This window comes from Notamacropus eugenii, chromosome 4 (genome assembly GCF_028372415.1).
Source record: "Notamacropus eugenii isolate mMacEug1 chromosome 4, mMacEug1.pri_v2, whole genome shotgun sequence".
Classification (NCBI taxonomy): domain Eukaryota; kingdom Metazoa; phylum Chordata; class Mammalia; order Diprotodontia; family Macropodidae; genus Notamacropus; species Notamacropus eugenii.
In genome coordinates, this window is record NC_092875.1 from 349711102 (window position 1) to 349737730 (window position 26629).

At 37.7% G+C, this 26629-nt stretch overlaps 1 pseudogene; it reads right to left on the reverse strand.

Annotated features, from left to right (window-relative positions):
• Positions 1–19480: 19480 nt before the first annotated feature.
• On the reverse strand, positions 19481–20637 carry LOC140502564 (fructose-1,6-bisphosphatase 1 pseudogene; annotated as a pseudogene).
• Between the last annotated feature and the right edge of the window lie 5992 nt (positions 20638–26629).

Here is a 26629-nt window from a genome sequence, read left to right on the forward strand (position 1 = left end):
TTCATTATGGATAAGTCAGAATAAATTTTGGTAAAGGGAACTTAGCTGCTTGAACCATGAACTTTATTAAGGGATAACTATGCCAGAGGCAGACTCCAATTTTTTTTTTTAAATGGCTAGGAAGTTAAACCAAATTAATTAAGGTAAAATTTAATAAGAATAAATGAGAAGTTTTACACTTTGGTTCAAAATGTCAATTTAACAAATATGGAGAATTTGCATAGACAGCAAAAAAAAGGATCTGAGGGCTCTTAGTGGACTGAAAGATGAGTATTGAGACAATACTACTAATAATAATAACAGAAAAAAAATCATGAGATCTTAGGCAATATTAAAGTAGGTCAGAACTTATGTCCAAGATTAAAGCAGTCACAACCCTATTTGCTTAACTTTCTTCATCTGTAAAATGAGCTGAAGAAGGAAATGGCAAACCATGCTAGTATTTTTGGCAAGAAAATCCCAAATGGGATCAAGGACAGTTGGACACAACTGAAGCAACTCGGCAACAACCACTGGAAAGTACACAAATGTTCCATGTCAATAAAACATTGTATAGGAATTTTAATATCTTCCAATGCTTATATTAAGTGCTACCTTCAATATATGCCTTTTCCTGAAAGATTCACTACTACTACTGCCCTTTCCATCACACATATTAATTTTGTATATAATTATGTCCACACACATAAATATTTCTCCCTTAATAGAGTATAAGACCCTTTTACTTTAGATTGCATATAGAGTAGGGTCTGTGTCATTTTTGTCTTGATACTCCAGCTTTACCTACCATAGCTCCTGACCTATGCCTGGGGACTGGTTGATTGATAGGAGACTGAGAAAAGAGAATTATGGCACCTCCTCAGTAATAACGCAAGCACTTTGCACCCTGAGCATCACAGATGAAGTGTTATAATAGCTGATAATAGCTCATACTTTAAGATTTCATTCAATCCAGTTCAGCAAACATTTATTAGGCACCTACTATGTGCAAGACACCATTTCCAAAGCATTTTCTTTATAACATAAGGTATTCAGTGCAAGTATGTTTTTAGAGAAACAGTAAAAAGATTTGTGAGTAGCCATGAATGGCCTGTTGAGGGTCTGTAGCATAAATTTATAATACACGAAAGCATTTTGTCAATTCAATAAACATTTATTAAGCACCTACTATTTGCCAAGCACTGTGCTAAGCATTGGAGATACAACTAAGAAGAAGACAGCCTCTGCCACAAAGGAGTATGTACTAGCGGAAGACAAGAGACAAAAAGAAGCTGACATGAGTGGTACCAAGGGGTACCTTATATAGTGGCATGTTGTTTCTTGGAGTAAAAGCCCAAAACAGCTGCTGAGAGAGAATGGAGTTACCTGGAAGGCTCTCAGCTCTTTACAAAGGAAGGTTTGGGAGGAGTTTTGTGAAAAGGGGGAAGAAATCTGAGGGTGAATTGAGAAAGTGCTGAGTATCCAAACCTGAGTCAACATCGTGGAAAAAGATTTCAGGTGATCAGTTTATTCTGAGGAAGAGAGGGGAGCACATTTTGTTCCCAGAGCAGAAGCCTACCAGAGCTGCTGATAGAAAACTGTGTCCAGCTAGACAATTGACACTAGCTGCCTTCTCATCTCTTATTCTTGGTGCCCCTGTCTTACTACTTACTGTGCAGTCTGGCCAATGGGTGTTGCTGCTGTGTCAGCTCCTGAAGCCAGTTGTGGTGTCCGTTAGTAGGTTCTGATTTTATAGTGACATTAAGATATAAGAAATACTACTGCAATTCGGAGCCATGGTCCATCCAATCAAGAAGAAAATGTCTTTTTTCATTTTATGTTTTTAAAGAAAAGTGATGAAGCCAATACCAGGTCTAAGAAATGTAACTGACAATTGCATCAGCTGCTGTAAAAAGTAACCACAGCCTGAAACCAAAAGAAAACCTTTAATGATGCACAGTGAGAAGTGGCCTTTTGGATTTTCGAGTTACACCTGCACCTGTAGATATCCATCAGTGTCAATTCCAACCTCTCCAAATTAGGAGGGCAAAATGTCAGGCATTTCCCAAATTCTAAGCACCAAGGACAGCTTCTCTGATGAGGATTGCTCCATTCTCCAGGTCACAGGGCTTGTAGGCCCAGGAGTTACTCAGAGCAAGCCATACCAGGTGAATAATGACAGCTCACCTTTCTATGGAGCTTCATGGTTACAAAGCACTTTCTTTGCGACAACCTTGTGAAAGAAGGAGGCCAAGTATTATTATTTCCATTTTACAAAGTAGAATACACACACAGAAACTTGAGCTAGAAAGAAATAAATGCCAAGTCAGAACAGGTAGGGTGGAAAGGGAAACAGCAGCAGGAAACAAAAAGCGGGAAAGTCAAAGAACTGGGGGCTCTTCAAAGATGACACAATGACCAGCTACCATCTCCCTTTCATCTGAATTGTGACAGCAGGGTTGCTGTGGCAAAGGTGGCTTAATCATCAAATGATATTCATTATTCTTGCCAGCAACAAGTGCTGGATGGAGCTATTACGTCTGTGTTCTATTTCTTTCAGAACCATAAATTGTCAGATCTGGTGTATGGTGTCATTCTTAGGCAATCTGCTCTCTTTCCCCTTTTATTTACTGTCAATAATATCATTATTGCTCTCCTTCCCATGAACCATTAGTCTAAACGGGGTCTGGCATGGTAATGAATTCAGAGTTCTCATCAGAATGATGTTGGCATTCAGAGGTGCTCCTCACATTGCTTCCCTTCCTCCCCTTTGGGTGAAGGCTGACAGTGTCCCTTTCCCTAGGAATTATCTTCCTTAAATCCTTGTTGCCCCCATTACTGGTCCTGAAATCAATATATTTAGTCAGAGGGTTTGGAAAAGGAGAATTCTTAGAGTGCCTGCACAGCTGAAGCCCCCATGAATAAAGCACTTCAGATGAAGACTGTATAATTAAGTGAGGACTTGCACTCAAGTCTCCCTTTGCACAGAGGCAGTTATTAAGATGAGTGAAACCCACTATCATTATCCAGTAAAGAGTATGATGATTGGCTGCTCGGTGTCAGGCCTCTGGTGGCCGGCTTTGTCACAAATGCGGAAAGGAGAGTTCACTTTCTGTCAAAACTGGCTTTGCCAAATGTTATCATTTTAAATGCCGTGAAAGAGAGGGAGCTGGGCCTAGGGGTATACACAGCCCCATATGCTGGTGACAGTGATACAAGTGTAATTCTAGACTATTAGAGTGACACATAAGATCATTCCTGCCCCAGAACATGAGACAGCTGAGGGGATTATGCAGGACAGGCTGTCACGCAATAAAATTTTCAGAAATCTGTTAACCCCAGCTCAGACCCAGTGAATATTTTATTGCTTAACACTGAGGAAAAGTATATTTATTAACTATAGAAAGATATAGCCAAGAGGCTGGGCAGATGAAAGGTTACGGAAAGCCGAACTTGCTTGACATCCTGCAGTAAAAGTAGCAAATGACTGTGGAACAGAGAAGAAGAGAAAAAAAAAACTTCACTCCTTTCAGAGTGGTACTAAGCAAGGCTCGACATCGCAGCTAAACATAAGATTGAATCAAAATTGTACCTGGTCAGGACATAAGAATGGTCTTAGAATTGGAGAAATCAGCATATCAGTAGTGAATATCTGCATACTCCTTGTAAATATTCCCTTTTCCTCTACATAATAAGTCAAGCTGCATTGTTGGTCTCTGGTCATATTTAGCACTAGTAAAGGAAAAGACATCTCTCATTTTTGGAAAAAATATACAGGCCAGGTCCTGATTTAAATTCGTAGACTTCTGTAGAAAGAGCACACAAACAAAAAGAGGGTTTATTTCTATACATTCCAAATGTATGTCAATCCATAAAAATATATGTTGAATACAAAATTCAGTTAATGAAATTTAGTTGCCAATAATTAGATTTTGAATGATTACATTTACTTTAGAAACTTCTTCAGCTGTTTGCTCTCAGATTCTAAATGTCCAAATCCCAATATATTTTTCAAATGGTGCTTTCTCCTTAGCAGTTACACAATAAATGTTTATTGGAATAAATTGAAATTGAACTTATGAAAAAGAAATTATCACAGTAATTCATAGACCATTTGAACCACTCTTGTGGGCCAAGACCAAGTAGCATTTGACCAGGTGAGTTGTAAAATATTGTCCCCTTCTCCCTCAAAAGTAGTTAAGGTCTAGAGTGGCTTCAGATCAGTCGCAGAATAAACCCATCCCAATTGTTTCCCCTTTCCGCTTTGTGTGGTCTTATTGGTCTAGGATAAGAGGAGAATAACTTGAAACTGAATGGACCATGTGTACACCGACTTAAATCTCCACAAAAACTGATCAGAATTGAATTCATTCCCCTGGATGTTAGGATGGAGACAGTGAATAGGGAGCTATTTGTGTAATCTATTTTATCATCCATTTCCTATCTCCACCCAATTCTAGCCCCTTTAGGGTAATGAGATAAAGAAAATCTAAAAAATCTAAAATCTAAAACAAGACAAATTAAAAAAAAAAAACAACCTTGAATTAACCTATATTAATTCTTCGACTACATGTGATATAGCTTGCTTTTTAAAACATCTTCTCTTTCCCTCCAAGGAAGCAAAACCACAAAGTCATTGCTTGTAAGTCTTGACTCAAGTCCCTGGAATTACTGGAGACAGCATTTGCCCAACAGTGTCAAAAAGGTCATGAAAAAAAAAGACAACAACCCAATATGCTTTTTTCCAAACATCTATCTGAATGCGGAGTCCAGAGTGTAAACAGAGCCCAGGGGGTACACTTGGAGAACAAAAGCAGCCCTTCTGCTAATTGACTGAAAAATTAGCCTGGTCCCCCTGTGGGAAGCACACAAGGCAGCAGCAGATGGAAGTCACTCGGACACCAGCGCTAAAAAAGCTCCACCAAACCTGCTGTGAATCTGCCCACAATTATGGGTCACAACGCTTTTCTTGTTTAACAGAACACCAGCGAGACAAGCAAAGGAAGTGGAAGATGTAAAGGTCACAAACTGACTGTAAATCAGGGATTTCTTTTTCAGTCACTGAAAGTCCTTAAGGTGCCCATGTATTTATTTTAGATACTTCAATTTCCTCTAGCCCAACAGAGGCTTTTCCTCCCTTTCCTTCGGTTTTGGCCATCTAGAGTAATTTACATTTGTATATCCTCAACCTCTGACTCTTTATATATGATCAAGTAGCTGATATGCAAACATAGTTCATAGAAGCTTTGTATTTCTATGGTAGGTCTTTAGGTGCAAAATTTAGGGAGGCCTAGCCAGGGCTATTTATTTCTCTGACAAGAAATAAAATCCTGTGGCCACTGTGGCTGATTTTATGGTTTATAGAATGTTTTAATTACATGAATGGTCTCCCTAAGGCCTCATGATGAAGGGTGCAGTTTGCCTAATGCTGTGTCCACATGAGGCCCAAATCCAGATATTAGGAAAATTCTGAATTCTGGGCATTGTGTAGACGCAACCCAAGTCGGTTTGACAAATAACTCAGAGCGGAAAAGACAGTATATCACCACGCTTGCTTGCTTTCCACTAAGAGCAATCAATATTATAGCATACAGTGTTTTATCACTTGACTATTATCCCATCTGTTTTCTGTTTGCTTTGAAGAGGGGCAAGTGCTCCTTTTTAGAATTATTTCTTTAATTCCAAAATATAGAATCCATTCTTTTTTTCATAGCAATCCAGGGGAAAAGTCACAATTCTAAAATATTTATTTTGCAAAGTCTCTCTCTTCACAGATACAGGGTCCTAAATTTCTGACCTCTGTCCTCTTCAAGAATACCCTTTGTATTTAAGGGAGTATCTTTTACCATTTTCAGGAAAAGAGCTTTGAAATTATTAAATAAATACTTTGTTCATTACCCTATATAGAGATTATAGTACTTAGACTAGGAGTCAAACACGTAATTGGAAAAATACAAGATCTATGTAGCTGAAAAATAATAAAAATAGACTAACAGTCAAGTTCCAGGCACTAATCTTGATTCTCCCATTAATTAGTTAACTATGTGATCTCAGACAAGTCATACCATATATCTAAGTTTCAGTTTTCTCATTTATTAAGTTTGGATCTTGGACTCAAGGTCTCTAAGGTTGCTTTCAATGTTATAACTATGATTTTTTTAAAAAAAGGAATGAGAATGTTTCATAATTTTTTATATAATCCTCTCACACAATTAAGAGAAAAGTAAGGTACAAATGTGTGAATGTCTCATCTGCTTTTTAAGCCTACATTTGTAAGTATGTGTAAAGAAGAATAACCAATCTATCTCCTTTTTTTGTCAACTGTTAATTGTTTAATTTCATATTTATTTTATCTGGCCAATATAAGAATAGTAGAGGTAGACTATTCAAAAATCTTTATTAAGCAACTATTGTAGGTCAAGCCCTAAGCTAGATTCTGGAGACAAATATAAACAAAAAGAAGAGACAAGGAAGATTCCCTCTAGAACCATACTCTACTAGAAGAAACAAGAAACAATATTCCCAAGTAAAGAAATGCATTACATGTATAAAGATAAAAAGGAATTTCTTAAGGAGAGGGCACTAGAAACTTGTGAGATCAAGAAGGCCCTTATATAGAGGGTCATGCTTGGGTTGAACACTGAAGGCAGCCATGAATTTAAAGAGAAAAAAGTGAGGAGGGAAAGCATCATAGCTGTGGAGACTTACCCATGCAAAGACACAGGTAAGAGAGATGGAAGGTTGTATAAAGGATAAAATAAGTGTGGCAATTTGACTGGAATGGATAAAGGGAAGCAATGCAATGTTCAATAAGCCTGGAAAGGTATGCAGGAGTCAGAATACACAGGGCTTTAAATGCTAAATAAAGGAGTTTGTATTTTGTCTGAGAGACAATAGGAACCACTGAAGATTCTTGAGCAAAGGAGTGACAAGTTCAGATCTGTGTTCTGGGAAAGTGATAAATGAGTGAGTAATTCTAAGAGCTGACGTGGAGCCTTACAGAAAAAATGCCTGTCTGAATGGTATGTGGCCTCTTGCTTAACAGTTCATGTTAAATTCTGCAAATAACAATGAATAAATATTTAAGGCAGCACACATCTGTTTAGAATTCGTATATGAATGCGTTATTCTATTTCATCATTTCCTTTGTCCCACTATAGCTAAAGAAGGATTAACATTTTCATAATAGAAGTTTAGAATTTTTTTGAGGGACTTATTGTGTTCTGTGCAAGTACACTGATAAATAATAATGAAAAGAATGTTGTCAACATGATAGAGAACTTCAAAATCTTTCTAATATAATAGTGGCTCTTATTTTTAAATGAATCTTTCCTGTGTCCACTGAGAAACCAACATTAAACAAAACAACACTTTCTAATTTTAATCTAAAAAAATTCTGGCTACATGAGGCATTATTTATGAATATGGAGATATATTTTAATGATATAATTTCTAATTTGTTGATATAATAGCCAGTTTTCATGGTCCAATTTACCAAAACTGAAGGGACAATTCCAGTAAATTCAGGTTGCTAATGATTCAAGATTTCTGAGGAACATAAAAGTAATCTCCAAGAAAACCAGCAGAGTCATTTCAATGTTTCCAGATAACTATCATATACAGTCATACAGTACACACTTAAAATAGAAGTCTTGCAATCTATCAAAGAGCACATACATGCACATACATATAACATACATGATTATTTCTTTTTCTAATTTTCAAGCATTCTGCACCTATCAAATCATCTGTAGATGTAACATCACTTAGATGATATCAGTCCTCTTTCTTGATGTGTGCTTAATTTCAAACTTTGTCCCGATGAGATACCATCAAATAGACCCAGGATCTCATCAATGTATACATGCTTTCTGGCTTTGTAGAGTAACTCTGCTTCTATACATAGCAAGGATACCAGTTGAGCACATGGACTCTCCATGTGTATCCCTTACTCTTGCATGTCTTCCTTTGCTCTGGTGCTATAGAGTTCCTGGCTTACTTCCTGCTGCAGCCTTCTTATACCCTTCATCCTCCTCCTCATTGCCTTCTGTGAAATATTCATTTTTAATTCTTTGGAGGCTACAGTATTCATGACTCTCAGTCACATAGTAACGTTGATAGGTTATTTCTATCAACAAGAAAGGCTTTTGTTTCCAGAAGAAATTTAAGGTCATTAGAAGAGTTTCTCCAAAGAGAATCTAATGTACTCTTCTTTTAATTTAATTCTGGGGCCAACTTATTGTCTATTTATACTATCTGTCCAAGATATATAGGCTGACGGAAAAGCTCTGTAGGTTGTCTAGTCAATGTATATCATAATCTGAATGGTAAACATTCTTCATTCATTTGGTTTTTTCTGTGCAAATGGTTAGGTCAAATATTTTTGAGAAGTTATAAATCTTTTTCAAGAGATTCTGTAATGTTGCCCAGCTTATAGTAACCAACCCAATGTCATATGCAAAGAAAAGCCTCCAAAGGATCTCAAGATACATGGAATGTCCCTATTCAATTTAGAATCTGGGTTAGATCAGCTCTGAAATGATGGTGGATATCTTTAGTAAGCATGTTACCCTATATTATACCTTGTCTGATACTTAGGGATGTAAGTTATATCTGTTGCTATATCTTTCAAGGTATCTTAAAGAAAGTTTCAATATATGGATGAGAGGGATGTTGGTTGAAGGTTTTAAGGCAGTTTTCACTGCTGAATGAAATACCTCTCTTGTAAGTGACAAATGATAAGTGGAATTTCATAATCTCTATGTTTTCAGTTATGAAAAAGTATTATGAAAAAGAATTTATTAGCAGAATATCACTTGAAAAATCGCAATTGTTTCTTACTAATACTCTCTTAGTATTACTGAGTAATACTAAGGCTATATGCAGTGCATGTACAGATGATTCTTATAATTTTTAATGTAAATGAAAAATACAGGTATGTTTTGTGAGTGTATATGTGTGTACACATATGTTGGGAGTTATTATTCTCCTGTCATATTTCTTCAATTTAAATAAGATATTTCCTTCCAATACATTGTGTATTTATCCTGCAAAGCTCTCGAAATTATTGGTTTTTCAGCATTCATCCTCTCTTTGTAAACTTGTGCTAATCCATATGCTTTACCCATCTTTAGTTTCCTCAGTTCCCTTTCTCTTTCCACCTTAAGGAAATCCAGGACTATGATGAAAGTCCAAAAATGAATCATTTCTCTATAGATTTTACAAATGTTATTCTTCAAGAACATCTGATACTGTCAGCATGAGTTTTTTCTCCAGTGTCCTACCTAACACTGTTCTAATGAATACCACTCTTTTTTCAATCACATCAACAAGTGTTAACACACACAATGAATGCAGAATGTAGAAAGCACTTAAATAATTATTGATTGATTGCAGTCAAATTGCACTATAGAATCCAAAAACTATTTTAGGATGAATTTCAAGATTGTAAGGATATTGAAATTCATCAAATCCAGTCTCTTTATTTAAAGGTGAAGAAATTGCCTACATTTTGGATGCAGGTCTCTGTTGCTACCTGTCTTCTCTTCCCTTCCCATTCCCACTTCCAATTTTCCTATCCCCTGATTGATGGGAAATAGGTGTAAGAGGTACTGTCTCTCCCCTTGCCTTCTGTCTCCTTTGTTTTTCTTAAGTTTTATTACTTTTTTGTTTCTATATTATAAACATTTACACATTACTCCCATTCCAGGAGAGGTCTAGTGTAAATAAATAAAATTAACAATATAGTGACCTTGTGTGAAAGTAGATGTAAAATTCTGTTTCTGTAGCATCCTTACCTTTTTTCTCTTCCTCCCACTTCCTATTCCATTGGGGGGAAAAAATTTCACATAACAAATTCCTTTATTGTCTCTATGCACACATATACAGATATGTATGCATGTGTGTAAGTATTGGGTTATCTACACGTCTATAAATATGTACATACATATGTCTCTGCTGTACCTGTATCTATATCTACATCTATGTTTCCCCTCCTCAATCACTTCTCTGTCAGGAAGTAGACAGCTTATAGGCATGTACTGCAGTAAATGCTTAACAATTGGCTCTCTGGGTGAAAAAAATCTACCCACTACACACTTTGAAGTTTAATCTGCATAATGAATATTTTCTTTATCACTTTCTTAAGTTCTTAAGGGTTTTAAGGGACTTCACTTTCTTAAGGTGTCAAACTCTCAGCAGAGTACCACCTAAACCAGATTAAAATATAACTGAGAAATTTTTAGTGAAAAATAAAAATGCAATACAACATAGATGATTTTAACTTGTGGTTTTCTAAGTCAGTATGAGATCAACAAGGATGCATTTCTATTTGAGTTTGACAGTACTGGTCTAGATTATCAAGAAAGCAATAAATCAAGACCTGATATATAGTGTTTGCTGATTTCAATCTAATGTGTAAGTGAATGTTTATGCTGGAAATTGAACAATCAGCTCTTGTGAGCCAGTACAAGCTGGCTCTAGCACACCATTGATAATAGGCTTCATCACTGTCCTCTGTAATCATGGATACTCATTGCATTAATCATAGTTCTTATGCTTTCAAAGTTGCTTGACTTCATAATATTGTTATGGTATAAATTGTTCTGGTTTTGTTCATTTCATTCTCTATCACAGCTTATAAAAGCCATCAAATGTATTTGTTTTTATAATATTGTGATTTAGTATAAATTCTTCCACTTCTGCATTTGTACAAATCTTTCCATGTCTCTTTGAAAAACTCTAGATTCTTATTTCTTATAGCACAGTAACTTTCCATTATATCTATACACCACAACTCATTCAATTCATCCTCAATTGATGGCATCCCTTCAGTTCCTAGACTTTTTTTGTCACCACAAAATCATTGCTATAAATATTTTTGCATGTAGGACACTTTTCTTATTTCTTGTATCTCTTTTGAGTATAGGTCTAGCAATATACTGAGTTATAGGGCATGAACTCTTCAATTGCATTTGGAGTACAAATCCAAATTGCTTTCCATAATGGTTGTGACCATTCGCAGGCACACCAACAATGCATCAATATGCTTGTTTTTCCCATAGTCCCATACACATTTATCGTTTTCCATTTTTGTCATCTTTTCCAATCCAGTAAATAGGAGGTAGAATCTCAGACTTGTTTTAATGTCCACTTCTCTAATGATTTTGGAGAATTTTTTTAAAAATACCTGTTCCTATCTTTAGACTATTTATCAATAGGAGAATGTCTATTGTTCTCCTTAACTTGAATCAGTTCCTTATACATCTTGGAAATCGAACTTTTATCAGAGAAATTTTCTACTAAAATTTTTTCCCCAGCTAATTTTTTCCCCTTCTAATCCTAGTCTTATTGGATTTGTTTGAGCAAAACTTTTCTTTTTTCCAGCTTCACTTTTACTTTCTTCCCTCAGGGGATTTCTTACCACTAAGGTTTTTCTTCTCCCTTCCCCTCCCCCTAAATCTAAAGAAGAGAACTGTTTGGTAATCAAGTTGTTTGGTAATGGGATAAAGCTGAGTTATAATGCTTCTTTCTGCGGTCCCATCTTGGTCTTTGGAATTGTCCCCTCCTCTCACTCCAAAGAAAACAGGAAAGTTCTGCCTTCCCCAGTTCGAATCTCTTTCATGTACTCCTTCCTTCCTCTTTGTTTCCTCATTCTCTTTCTTTCTTATTTTATCCACTTACGAACTAATTCATATTAACCATTACTACTAATAACAACAGATAAATATATCCTCATTATGTTTGTATTGCTGTATATTCTTGTTCATATATCACAACATGAAAGAGGCTTTTTTTTAAAAAAACAGCATAAGACTGGCTCATTGCCGTCATATGGGACTTCTGACTAAATGATAAGGTCTTATTCTTCCATTAAATCACACAGTCTCCTGAATGCTTATAGATACATGATCATTTTAAAAGTAAAAACTACATGTGATCCAGTGATTTGGTTACCATTTCAACGTCCAGATTGTTTCCCCTTAAAAGACTATATTGAATCAGTTGGGGCCATTTCTTTCTTCCACTCTAAGCTACCGTAAATATTACCTTATTGGATAAAAGATGGGGTTAAAAGAGGCAGGAAAGGGAGGAGAAAAGGAAAAGGAATAAGCATTTATTAAACACCAACAATGTACCAGGCATTATGGTAAGCACTTTATAAATATTATCTCATTTGATCCTCACAACACAACAACTCTGGGAGTTAGGCACTGTTTCTATATCTATTTTACAATTGAGGAAACTAAGACAGGCAAATGTGAATTGACTTCTCCAGGGTCACTTAGCTTGTGGCTGAGGCTGGATTTGAACTTCGTTCTTCCCGACTCTAGGGCCAGTGTTCCTCCAGTCCCTGTTGTCTCATAGATGGACATATAGATAGTTGGGACTGTCTTGCATAGTGGAGCTTTTCCCTTTCTACTTTTCCCACGTTGGTTCCACAATTTACTTGAGGCTAAGCAAGTGACATTCACTGATAAATTTGTCAGGAAACAGGAACAATTCTATATGGTAAATGGAAGGAGCATTGTCCCTTGAGCCAGAGAAACTGGGTTCAGATTCTATCCTGACCCTCACTACCCATATGACCATAGGTAAAGCATTTCACCTCCATAGACTTCAGTTTCCTCATCTATAAAATGATTGGCTTAGATGGTCTTTGAGGTCACTTCTGATTCTAATGCAAGGATTCTAGCGTTCAATGAATTGATCCTATTTCATAAGGGGCACACAGCACATCCTAAACTGTGGATTGGGATCCTGTATGTGTTCATAAAAATTTGGCAGTGGTAAAAGGTTTCTGAACATGCAATGACTAAAAGTTAAATCAAAATCAAATGTGTAATAAATCTGAAGTGTTTCCGCCAGTGCACGCCCATGTTGTATCTGGCAAGTTCTCTGCAGCCTTGGTTCTAAACACACAGCATGAGAACTTTGCACTGTACATGTCCTCAGGCCATGCAACACCAAAAAATAGTACCAAAATGTGAAAAGAGGTCTCAAGTAGAAAAAGTTTAAGAAGCCCTGCAGTGGATAGAGAGTTGCACCCAGAATCAGGAAGATCTGAATTCAAATCCAGTCTTAAACATTTACGAGGAGTTTTATTCTGGGCAAATCACTTAACCTTTCTTGACCTTGACTTCTTCATTTTTAAAATAAGAATATCAATAGCACTTGTTTTCCAGAATGCTTGTGAGGATCAAATAAGATAATAATTGTAAAGCACTTAGCAGAGTTCTTGGCATATAATAAGCACTATCTAATCTATCATCATCCTCTTCATCATCTCAACATGGTTTCATTATGTCTTTCTCCTCTATTAAAAAGAATAATCTTCATGCTGGTAAGGGAAGAACAAACATGTATTAGTGATGTATTCATTTTTCTAAATCTCCAACAGCCCCTACTTCCATTTTTTTTTCATCTTTGCCAATTTGCTGAATATCCAATGAAATCACAATGCTATTTTGATTTTTTCTATTGTTAGTGATTTGGAGCTATTCTATTAATTGTGACTGATAGTTCTTAGTTCTTTAGAGATCTGTTCATAAAGGATAATAATAGCAATAACTGCAAAATTCTGTAATTAGACTAAAAAAATCAATTATGCCTGCATAGGCTAGGTAAGACAATATAGAGTCATTAAAAAGGCACTAGAATGAAAACAGGACATCTAGGTTCTACTCCCACCTCTTCCACTAAATAATCTTAGGCAAATGGCTTCCTGTTTCTGGGTCCCAATTTAATCATAAAAGGAGGAAGTTGAAGTAGACAATCTCTAAAATCTGTTCCAGCCCTTCTAATGGTTTAGGATTCTAAGTTCATGTGAAAAATAATTCTTTGAGCCAACTATGTGTTGTAGCTGCCAAAACAAGCTAATGCAAATGTAAGCTGCACTAATGGAATTAGTGTGTGAAGAAGAAAGGGAATAGCAGTCTTGCTGTACTCTGGAGTATTGTGCTCCTTTCTAAGTACTACGGGAGAGCCTGATAAAGAAGGGAAGGCAACTAAGGTATAGACGCTTCTGAAAATTAGGTTCTATGAGGAGCAGTTAAAAGAACTCAGAATGTTTAGCCCAGAAAAAAGAAGACTTGGGGGAGGAGTTGGAAATAATGGTTGTCTCCAAATATCAAAAGGTTGTAAATATGGATGAGGAATTATTGTGGATAAAACATGTTCTTCTTGGCTCCAAAGGGCAGAACTAGAACAAATGAGTGAAGATTGCAGGAAACAGAATAAAATGAAGACATTCAAACAGAAGTAGACGTGTTTTAAAGGGAATTCTTGATTAAAACGTTTGACTACATTGTCTTTAAGATTCCTCCCTGCTCTAAAATTTTAGGATTCTATGATTTCTCACTTATAGAAGAGTACATCCGCAAAAGTACTCATTTGTCACCAAAACTGTTGTTCCTACTGTATAGATAGTTGCCAAAACCCACACAAATGTGACCACAATGAGTCAATGGTTTCCATAAGAAATCTAAGAAGTGGATTCACTTAATTCTATCCCAGGGAGAGGTTGAAATATTTTAGAAGCTGAATTCATTATTTCAGGGCACAGTAATACCCTTTAGCATATAAATCAATTGGCAAATATTATTCCCTTTTCCTTTCTACCTCTTGGCTTTGCTGGCTTCCTTCAAGACTTGGCTCAAAGCTCACCTTCCACAAGACCATAGAATTTCTTAAACTCTTACTATGTGCCAGGCACTGTGCTAAGCACTGAGGATGCAAAAAGAAATGAAACATCATGTCAGAGTTTCTTTATTTCATATGCCATTCTGTATGTAGTGGAGAGATGTGAGATCCATGTTAACAGTTAGGAAAATGTGGAACTAGTCTCATTTCATTAGATCCCAAAGCTGTGATGAATGGATTACTGTCAAACCAAAGAATGGTCTCTAATACGGTGCCATAGGACTCCATCTTTGATCTTAAGCTAGTCAACATTTTTGTCAATGATTTGTAGTCATAGTTGGCATGTTTACTACACTTACAGACCTCACAGAACTGGGAAAGATATCCCATCTTAGGATAAAAGATGAGCATATAGTAAGATGAAATTTAATGGAAATAAATGTAAAGTCACCAAATCACAAAATATCAGTTGAAAGGGGCCCCAGTGACTAACTATTTGAATTCATACAAGAAAAACAAAATGCCTATTTCTAAATAACCATAGTCATTTGACTTTTGCTTGAAGACTTCTGGTGAGGGAGAATCCATTGATCTGTGAATCAGATCATTCTCCTTTTGGACAGCTCTCATTATTAGGAAATTTTACTAATTTTTTCTTTGCACATAATACCCCCATCTTCCATCTCTGTGCTTTTATACTTGGTGTCCAAGCCTGGAATGTTCTTCCTCCACCTCCCCACTTTCACCCTCACTACCTATCTTCCATGGCTTGTTCAAGACAACACAAATCCTGCATGCCTCAGGAGTTTTTTCCCTGTCCTCTCTCCTCTATATACATTAAAAAAAAAAAAAAAACCTGCCACTCCCATACCGCTAAGGCCTTATCTCTGAAAATTATTTCAGCTCTGAAGGAGCTCTACGGAAAATTATTCAGCATGTACACAAATAAATATAACACAATGTAACCTGAGGAGCAAGAGACAACTCACAACTGGGAGAATCAGGGGAGCTTAATAGATGAAATGGCACCTGAGAAGAGCTGCCTTGTATTTTGAATCACCATGAAAGGGAGCAAGTACATTCTAGGAATGGAGACAATATATGCAAATGCACAGAGGAAAGAGACAGAATATTAAGTTTGATAAGTAGATAGCAGGCCAATCTGTGTTGTCTATGAAGGAGAAGAACCATGTGAAGTAAGTCAGATTGCGGAAGACCTTAAATACCAAATTAAGGAATTTTTCCTTTATATAAATAACAGAGAGCCCTGGAACCTTTCATTTAAGGGAATGACATGTCAACATCTGTGCCTTAGAAAGATTATTTTGTACCTATGTGAAGGCTAAATTGGAGAGTGAAGACATTGGAAACTAATACAGAATGGAGGGAGCTAAGATGGTAGAGAAAAGGCAGGGACTCTCCTGAGCCCTTACCCAAACTCTTCTGAACAACTTTAAATTATGCCCTAAAACAAATTCTGGAGTGGCAGAATTCACAATAGGATGGAGCGAAACAAATTCCCAGACCAAGACAACTTAGAAGGTCAGCAGCAACAGTCAATACCACCAGGGTGAGAGTGGAGCACCAGTCCATTGCAAGCCATGGCACCACACTCTAGGTCTTAGCAAAACAGTAACAGGCCTTAGGAGTCACTGAACCAGCAGCAACAGTGGATGCTTCCAGAACTCTCAGTCCACAGATGATAAGAGGTCAAACAACTAGTCAGGAGATTACAGTCGTCTCTTTGCTGATACTAAGGGCAAGACTCTGTTGTTTTGCCCTTACTCAGATCTGGGTTTCAGTACTGGGTGGCAATCTCAGGGTGAGGAGGAAAAACGCACATCACAGCTTGGGAGCCGGGACCTTTTTCACTGTTTCAGGGCAGAAAAGAGGGCTTGTAGTCACTCACAGACCAGGGCACAGGCCAGGAAAGTAGCAAACACACCTCTCCTTAGGTCACACCACCTTAGAAGAACTGAAAACTTACAGGTCTCTAGAACTATCTCTGAAAACAGCTGCACAAATCCTGCAAAGTTTGGGACATTGTGCCCTCCCATATTAGCAAAGAGTTAAAAGTAAAGAAATAGGCTGGAAAATGAGCAAATAAAAGAAAAATTCTGACTATAGGCTTCCTAGGGTGAAAAGGAAAAATCAAAACATCCACTCAAAAGGGGACAACAAAGTTAAAGTTCCTAAATCTAAAGCCTCAGAGAAAAACATGAATTGGTCTCAGATCATGGAAGAACTCAAAAAGGATTTTAAAAATCAAGTAAGAGAGGTAGAAGAAAAATTAGGAAGAAAAATGTGAGTAATGCAAGAAAACCATGAATAAAAGTGAAGAACTTTGTAAAGAAGGTACAAAAAATACTGAAGAAAATACACTTTGAGTTCCCACTTCTTTAGCTCCCTCCCTCTCCACCCCTTCCCTTTGGAAGGCAAGCAATTCAATATAGGCCAAATCTGTGTAGTTTTGCAAATGACTTCCATAATAGTTGTGTTGTATAGGACTAACTATATTTCCCTCCATCCTATCCTGTCCCCCATTACTTCTATTCTCTTTTGATCCTATCCCTCCCCATGAGTGTTGACCTCAAATTGCACTCTCCTCCCCATGCCCTCCCTTCTATCATCCCCCCCCACTCTGCTTATCCCCTTATCCTCCACTTTCCTGTGTTGTAAGATAGGTTTTCATACCAAAATGAGTAGGCATTTTATTCTTTCCTTTAGTGGAATGTGATGAGAGTAGACTTCATGTTTTTCTCTCACCTCCCCTCTTTATCCCTCCACTAATGAGTCTTTTGCTTGCCTCTTTTATGAGAGATAATTTGCCCCATTCAATTCTCCCTTTCTCCTCCCAATATCTTTCTCTCTCACTGCTTGATTTCATTTTTTTTAAGATATGATCCCATCCTCTTCAATTCACTCTGTGCACTATGTCTCTATGTGTGTGTGCGTGTGTGCATGTGTGTGTGTGTAATCCCACCCAGTACCCAGATACTGAAATGTTTCAAGAGTTACAAATATTGTCTTTCCATGTAGGAATGTAAACAGTTCAACTTTAGTAAGTCCTTTATGACTTCTCTTTGCTGTTCACTTTTTCATGGTTCTCTTCATTCTTGTGTTTGGAAGTCAAATTTTCTTTTCAGCTCTGGTCTTTTCATCAAGAATGCTTGAAAATCCTCTATTTCATTGAAAGACCAATTTTTCCCCTGAAGTATTATACTCAGTTTTGCTGGGTAGGTGATTCTTGGTTTTAGTCCTAGTTCCTTTGACTTCTGGAATATCCTATTCCATGCCCTTCGATCCCTTAATGTAGAAGCTGCTAGATCTTGTGTTATCCTGATTGTATTTCCACAATACTTGAATTGTTTCTTTCTAGCTGCTTGCAATATTTTCTCTTTCACCTGGGAGTTCTGGAATTTGGCCACAATGTTCCTAGGAGTTTCTCTTTTTGGATCTCTTTCATGCGGTGTTCTGTGGATTCCTTGAATATTTATTTTGCCCTCTGGTTCTAGAATCTCAGGGCAGTTTTCATTGATAATTTCATGAAAGATGATGTCTAGGCTCTTCTTTTGATCATGGCTTTCAGGTAGTCCCATAATTTTTAAATTGTCTCTCCTGGATCTATTTTCAAGGTCAGTTGTTTTTCCAATGAGATATTTCACATTCTCTTCCATTTTTCCATTCCTCTGGCTTTGTTCTGTGATTTCTTGCTTTCTCATACAGTCCTTAGCCTCCATCTGTGCCATTCTAATTTTGAAAGAACTATTTTCTTCAGTGAGCTTTTGAATCTCCTTTTCCATTTGTCTAATTCTGCTTTTGAAAGCAGTCTTCTCCTCATTGGCTTTTTGAACCTCTTTTGCCAATTGAGTTAGGCTAGTTTTCAAGGTGTTATTTTCTTCAACATTTTTTTGGGTCTCCCTTAGCAGGGAGCTGATCTGCTGTTCATGCTTTGACTTCATGTCTCTCATTTCTCTTCCCAGCTTTTCCTCCACCTCTCTAACTTGATTTTCAAAATTCTTTTTGAGTTCTTCCATGGCCTGAGCCCATTGAGTGGGCTGAGACACAGAAGCCTTGCTTTCTGTGTCTTTGCCTGATGGTAAGCATTGTTCTTCCTCATCAGAAAGGAAGGGAGGAAATGTCTGTTCACCAAGAAAGTAACCTTCTATAGTCTTATTTCTTTTCCCTTTTCTGGGCATTTTCCCAGCCAGTGACTTGACCTCTGAATATTTTCCTCACACCCACCTCACCTCCTGATCCTCCCAGCCAGTGTTTGGGGTCTGAGATTCAAATGCTGCTTCCAGCCACAGGGCTTTGGGCGGGGGCAGGGCTGCTATTCAGTGTGAGATTAAATTCAGATGCTCAGGTGAGGGCAGGGCTGCCTCTCAGGCTCAGTTCCCTCAGGGAGTTTATGCACAGACCTTCAACAATGGATCCAGGCTCCTGCCTGCTTGGGGAGCCCTGGTCTGCCGCTGCCCCTCAGCTTCTGTCTCCCAAGGGGGCCCGAGCCATGGGGGCACCCCACTCCCCCCTCAACCCGCCAAAGGGACTCTCTCACCGACCCCCGTCACCTGTGGGTGGAGGTACTTGTGCGGCCGCTGGAGATCCCGTCTCTGAAGCCCGCTCGGATCTGTTCCTCTCGGTGCCGCGGCCACGGCAGGGCTGTACTCAGCTCCCAGTCCCGGCGCCCAGTCCGCAGCACGAAGGACCTTTTACGAGAGGTTTGCAGGTCTCTCCGGAACAGAAATCTCCCTCGCTCCAATGTTCTGTGGCCTCTGGGTGCAGAATTCGCCGTGAGTTACTTCTTTGTAGTTGTTCTATGGGTTGTGGGTTCGGAGCTATGTGTATGTGCGTCTTTCTACTACGCCATCTTGGCTCCGCCCCCGTAAGCATGCTTCTTGTAAATCTCTAGGACTTCATTCACATCATCTGGGGACCCCAGAATCATGGGTGCTCTCTCATGGATGTCAGTGGGAATGACATCCAGCACAGCTTTATCTCCTGTGGTAGCCAGTCCTCCAGCTTTTTCCATGACAAAGGCCATTGGGTTACACTCGTACAGGAGTCTCAGCTTTCCTTTGGGGCTCTTTTTGTTGTCTGGATACAAAAAGATTCCTCCATACACCAGTGTTCTATGCACATCTGCCACCACGGAGCCCACGTATCTTGCACCGTAAGGAGCTGTGTTATCCTGGGGAAATTTCTTCTTCTGGATATATTCAGCGATTGCAGGATCAAAGTCCCTGGCATAGCCCTCATTAAGACTGTAGATATTGCCTCTCTTTTTTGTCTTCACATCCTTTTCAACCAAAATGAACTCCCCAATAACCGGGTCCAGCATAAAGCAGTTGACTCCACATTCCATAGCCAGCACTAACATTGTGGCACTGCCATAGAGAGCATACCCAGCAGCCACTAGATTCCTGCCAGGCTGCAAAGCATCCTTCTCAGAAGGCTCACCAACTGAATTCCTTCTGTAAATGCCAAAAATAGTTCCAATGGATGCAAGGCAGTCAATGTTGGAAGAACCATCCAGAGGATCAAAACAGACCACATATTTACCCCTTTTTTCTGGCTCTATTATTATGGCATTCTTGTTTTCTTCTGATACAAGAACACATGTAGCAAAGGATGACTTTAGCATGTTAACAACCAGATCATTGGAGACAACATCCAGCTTCTTGACTTGGTCACCAGTGACATTGGTAGAGCCAGCAATTCCATACAGATTGGCTATGCCTGCTTTCCGCACCGCAGAGGAGATGGCTTTGACAGCGGTGCAGAGGCTGTTAAGCAACTGGGTCATCTCTCTGGTGCCTTTGGCTTTCCTCCCCTCCTCCATGACGAATCGGGTCAGGGTGTTGACATCGGTGTCGAAGAAAGACTTGTCGGTCATGATTGGGTCAGAAGGGTGGATGTCTTTAGGGCAAGAAAAGTCCTGAGTGCAGCAGGCAGCCGGAGGGGCTGGAGAAGGGAGTCGGAGCTGGCCTCGGTGCACGTGTATGCGCGAGAGCCTCCAGTCTCTACCTCCCAGGGCTCTGGTCAGTCACTGGAGAGAAAAAAAGAATTCTTAAAAAAATAGAATTGACCAAATGAAAAAGAAGGTACGAAAGCCACTGATGAAAATAATTTCTTAAAAATTAGAATTGAGCAAGTGGAAGCTAGTGGCTATGAGAAATCAAGAAACAATAATATGAATGAAAAAAAAAGAAGAAAATGTGAAATATCTCATTGGAAAAGCAACTGATCTGGAAAATAGATCCAGGAGAGATCATTTAAAAATTGTTAGAATTTCTGAAAGCCATGATCAAAAAAAGAGCCTAGACAGCATTTTTCCAAGAAATTATCAAGGAAACTGCCCCAATATTCTAGAACCAGCTGGCAAAATAGAAATTGAAAGAATCCACTGATCAGCAGATGCCAAAATAAAGGATTGACTTGGAATATGATATTCTGGAGGGCAAAGGAACTAGGATTACAACCAAGAATCACCTACACAGTAAAGCTGAGCATATCCCTTCAGGGAGAAAAATGGATTTTCAATGAAATAGATGATTTTCAAGCAGTCCTGATGAAAAAACCAGAGTTGAATAGAAAATTTGACTTTAAAATATAAAATTTAAGAGAATCATAAAAAGTTAAAAAGGAAAGGGAAGTCACAAGGGATTTAATAAGGTTAAACTGTTTACATTCCTACATGGGAAGACAATACTTGTAACTCATAAGAATTTCTCATTATTTGGACAGTTTGAAGGAGTATATATAGACAACAGACACAGTTGTAAGTTGAAAATGATGGGATAATATCTAAAAAGTAAAATAAAATTAAGGAGTGAGAAAGAGAAATGCATTAGGGGAAAAGGAAAGAAAGAGGTAGAATAGGACAAATTATCTGATATAAGAAGCAAGAAAGAATTTTAAAGTGGAAGGGAAGATGAAGAGGTGCCAGGGAATACTTAAACTTTACACTCATTGGAGTTGGCTCAAAGAGAGAATAATATACACACTTAGTTGGGTACAGAAATCTATCTTATCCTATAAGAAAGTATAGGGGAAGGGATAAAAGAAGTGGGGAGATGCTCATGGAAAGGAAGGCAGATTGGGGAAGGCAGTAGACAAAAGCCAAACACATTTGAAGAGGGAAGCAAGTTTCTCTAACAAAGTTTATCTCTCAGATATATAGAGCAACTAGTCAAATTTATAAAAACAAGTCATTCCCCAGTTGCTAAATGATAAAAAAAAAATATAAACAGTCAGTTTTCAGATGAAGTAATTAAAGCTATCTTTAGCCACGTGGGAAAAAAATTCTCTAAATCACTATTGACTGGATAAATGCAAATTAAAACTATCCTGGGTATTTACCTCACACCTATTAGATTGACTAATAGGATAGAAAAGGAAAACGACAAATGTTGGAGGGGATGTGAGAAGATTAATATACTGTTGACAGAGTTTTCACTGATTCAACCATTATGTAGAGCAATTTGGAATTCTGCCCAAAGGCCTATAAAATCTTGCATACTCTTTGACCTAGCAATGTATAGTAGTGACAATATAATAGTAGTGACTAAGTCTGTATTTCAAAACCTAAAAAAGGAAAAAAACCTTTATGTACAAAAATATTTATTGTAACTCTTATCTGGTGGCAAAGAAGTGGAAACTGAGGGGATGCCCATGAATTGGAGAATGACTGAATAAGTTGTGATGGAAAGATTTTGCACTATAAGAAATGATGAGCAAGATGCTCTCAGAAAAACCTAGAAAGACTTACATAAACTGATACAAAATGAAATGGGTAGAGTCAGTCACAGTAACAGCAGTATTGTAAGATGATCAACAGTGAATGATTTAGCTGTTCTTAGCAATCCGAGACAATTCTAAAGGACTAATGATGAAAAATATTATCTACCTCCAGAGAAAGAATTGATGTAGTCTGAATAAAGATCAAAGCATACTTTTTTCTTTATTTCTTTTTCTTTTTTTTTTTTAATTTTGGTCTATGTTTCCTTTTACAATATGACAAATAAGGAAATAAGTTTTGCATGTTTGCATACATATAACATATAAAATTGCTTATCTTCTCAAGAAAGGGAGTGGGGAGATAGGAAAAGAATTCTTAACAATGAATGCTGAAAATTGAAAAAAGAAAAAAAATTGGAAAAAACCCCAAAAACTAATGCACCCAAGCGGTAATGAGTGCTTGAACGACAAGGGCAGTATCTGTGGAAGGATAAGGCAATGGATATGAGATGCTATAGAGGTAGAATTTTATTAGCAAGACTTAAAAGTTGATTGAGGGAAGTCAAGAAAAAGAATGGTTCAAGGATGACTCTGAGGTTATGATCCTGAGTGACCAGAAGGACCAAGAGATACTCAACAGAAATAAAAAACTTTAGAGTAGACTTGTATTTGACATGAAAGATAATATATTCCGTTTTGGACATGAAGTGAGATACCTATTGTGCATCCAAGTAGAAATGTCTGGCAGACAATTTACAATGTAAAATTGCAATTCAGGAGAATGAATAGATCTAGTTATAGAAACAGAAAATCATCTGTATAGAGATGATACTTGAACGAATGGCTTCCCCATTTGAGAGAGTAGAAAGAGAAAAAGAAAATGGACCAGAAAAGAGCTTTGGGTGAAACCCACAATAAGGGAGCATGATGTGGATTATAATCCAAAATATTGACAAAGGTTATGGGATAAATATGAAAAATAAAAGAATTTTCTTTTTAGTTGTGAAAGCTCAGCTGGGATTCAGTAAAATTAATTTGTAATGGGTCCAGTCAGTATGGTTATGTCTACCTCTTCTAGCAATCAGCAAGAATACAATCACTTCCAGAGAGATCCAGGGTTCAAAGAATGAGAGTAGATGGATAGAAATATAAAGGATAGTGAAGAGGTTCCTGAGGAACCAAGGAAGAAAAGGTCAGGGAAGGGATCAGGAAAAGCTAGTTAATACCATGCAATTAAAACCCTTCACAACGTGGCCTATTCCTACTTTTCAGGCTTCTTCAACTTTATTTTCCTCCAGCATAAAGGCTATTTTATGATTTAGCAATACTGGAATTTTGCTGCTCGTCACATGTAACTCTCCATCTCCCCACTCAACGTCCTTTTTATTGGCTATCCCTTTTTTGTTGTTCTCCCCATCTCATATTGGCTTTCTGGCCTCCTCAGCTGACTTCAAGACTCAGCTTGAATCCTATCTTCAGCAGGAGGCCTTACTCACAGTTAGCACCTTCTCTCTGAATGTATCTTACATTTACCCTACAGATAAGTTCTATGTATATGAAAGCATCCCTCAGTCTGTATTCAGATGTCATCAGTCCTTTCTCTGGAAGTCGATAGCATTTTTCATCATGAGTCCTTTAGAATTATTTTGGATCATTAATGTATTGCTCAGAAGAGCTTAGTCAGTCACAGACGTTCATCACACATTTTTGCTGTTCCTGTGTACAATGTTCTCCTAGTTCTATCCACTTCATTCTGTATCAGCTCATGTAAGTCTTTCCAGATTTTTTTTCTGAAATCATCCTGCTTGTAATTTCTTATAACATAATAATATTCCATATTATATTTATATACCACAACTAGTTCAGCCATTCCCCAGTGGAGGGACATTCCCTGCATTTCCAGTTCTTAAACACCACAAAAAAACTACTATAAATATTTTGTCCTTTTCCCTTTTATCTGCTCTCTTTGGGATGGAGATTTTTTTGTAGAGGTATTTCTGGGTCAGTGTTTTACACAGTTTTATAGCCCTTTGAGCATAGTTCAAAATTGCTCTCCAGAATGGTTAGATCAGTTCACAAGCCCACCAACAGTGCATTAGTGTCGCAATTGTTTCCACATTTCTTCCATCATTTATTACTTTACTTTTCTGTCAAATAGGTGGTACCTCAGAGGTATTAAACCCCCTTTTATTTAATGTGACCATAGACAGCTTTGATTTCTTCATCTGAAAACTCCCTGTTCATATTCTTACCACTTGTCAACTGGGGAATGAATTGCATTCATACACATTTTATACAGTTTTCTATATATTTGAGAAATGAGGGCTGTAAGGTTGTTTCCCAGTTTTATGCTTTCCTTCTAATTTTGGTTGCATTGGTTTTGTGTAAAAACTTTTAAATTTAATATAATTAAAATTATTCTTTATATTTTGTAATGTTTTCTACATTTTGGTTGGTCTTAAATCCTTTTTTTTATCCATAGATCTCATCAATTATTCCAAGTTCCCCAATTTGTTTAGGGTATCACCTTTATCCCTGTTGTGCCAGCGCAATATTCACAGTGCCTAAGATGGCCATGAATCTCCTGGTGTAATTATGAATCAGGAAATACAACAGACTCTCAACATGGAAGACAGAACCAAAACATTTATTCAGACACAAGAAAGCCAAATCCATCACAGCAACAAAAATCTATACACAATAACAATGCAGAGGACAACACCATCCCCAAGCCTTCCCCCTGCTAGGCTTCCCACAAACCAGCCATATTAGACAAATCACAAGCAGGCTCTCTTAAACAAAATGCCCTTATCTCACTCACAGCCAGCTTGGGGCTTGTCTGAGTCCTTCAGTTCTGACTGCTCTCTCACTCATTTCCTCTCAGCTCTGCTCTAGCTCTGCCTCCTCCTGTTCTATCCTTTCAGCAAACTGCTCCCACCACAGACTCCATGGGATTTAGACTCATGTGACTCAGGCTTCCATGTGACTCAAGAAGGTCACATGGGCCTATTAGTGAATGGGAATGATCTTCTCATTTAAATTACCATTACAATGTCACAGTCTTGTACCCATTTTGACCTTAACTTGGTATGCAGTGTGAGATACTGGTCTATACCTAGTTTCTTCCACATTGTTTTCAAGTTTTCCCAGTAGTTTTCATCAAACAGTGAGTTTTCATCCTGAAAGACTGAATTTTAGGATTTATCAAACACTCATTACTATGGTCATTGACTACAATGTATTTGTTTCTTAGCCAGTACTAGATTGTTTTGATGACTTTATAATACTGTTTGAGATCTGGTACATCTAGGCTACCTGCCTTCACTTTTTTCCCCATTGATTCCTTTCGTATTCTTGACTATTTGTTCTTCCAGATGAATTTTATCATTTTTTCTAGCTCCATAAAATAATTTTTGGTAGTATGGTATGGCACTAAATAAGTAGAATTATACAAACAGAATTTTCATTTTTATTGTGTTGACAAGTCACCAAAGATTATAGATATGTTTTGCTTATTTTCTAGCCAAGCAGAGGATACATGTGTCCAAAGCAAAAGACATTTCAATGGTACAATGACTATGAAGATTTCATCCATACACAAAGTGATCACTCTGGGGAGGGGAGACACAGACAGGCTAGGGCACAAACATGTCCACATAATTCGTACTTTAAACATATTGTTTGGAACTGTTGATATCTTCCAGTGATATCTCAGGAAAGCTACCTTTGCCACCAAGCTAAGATCCTCTCCTCTGCCTCTGTTACTCTATGCTGGGTTTTTCTATTTTCTTGGTACCAACTGTCTCATAGTGTTATTGATGAGTATTTCTATTTCTGTTTGATGTTCTCTGCTACCATCTGCTTGTTTTCACTTACTCTGTGATCTTCAACTATACAACCCCCTATATAACTACACACAAACATTTTTTATGCTTTAAAAGCCCTTTAACAACTTTTAAGTCTACCCTTTAAAATAATTTTCTCTTGCCTTGCTCAAATTTCATAATCTAAACTCCACTAATGAATGGGAGGTAAGAAAATTATTCTAATTCCTGTCATGCTATTGGCTGCTATCTATGTCATCTCAAATTATTTCAAGCACGTCACTGAGCAAAACTCCAAAATAATTGTGTGCCACTCTCATGAAATACATTCTTTTACTTCCCATACTGCCCCTAGTTATCATTCAAATATATTTGGAGCAAGAACAAAAGTGCTGGGTGGGGCTGCCTGAATTCCTTTTCTTGTTCCAGTATCTACCAGCCACAAA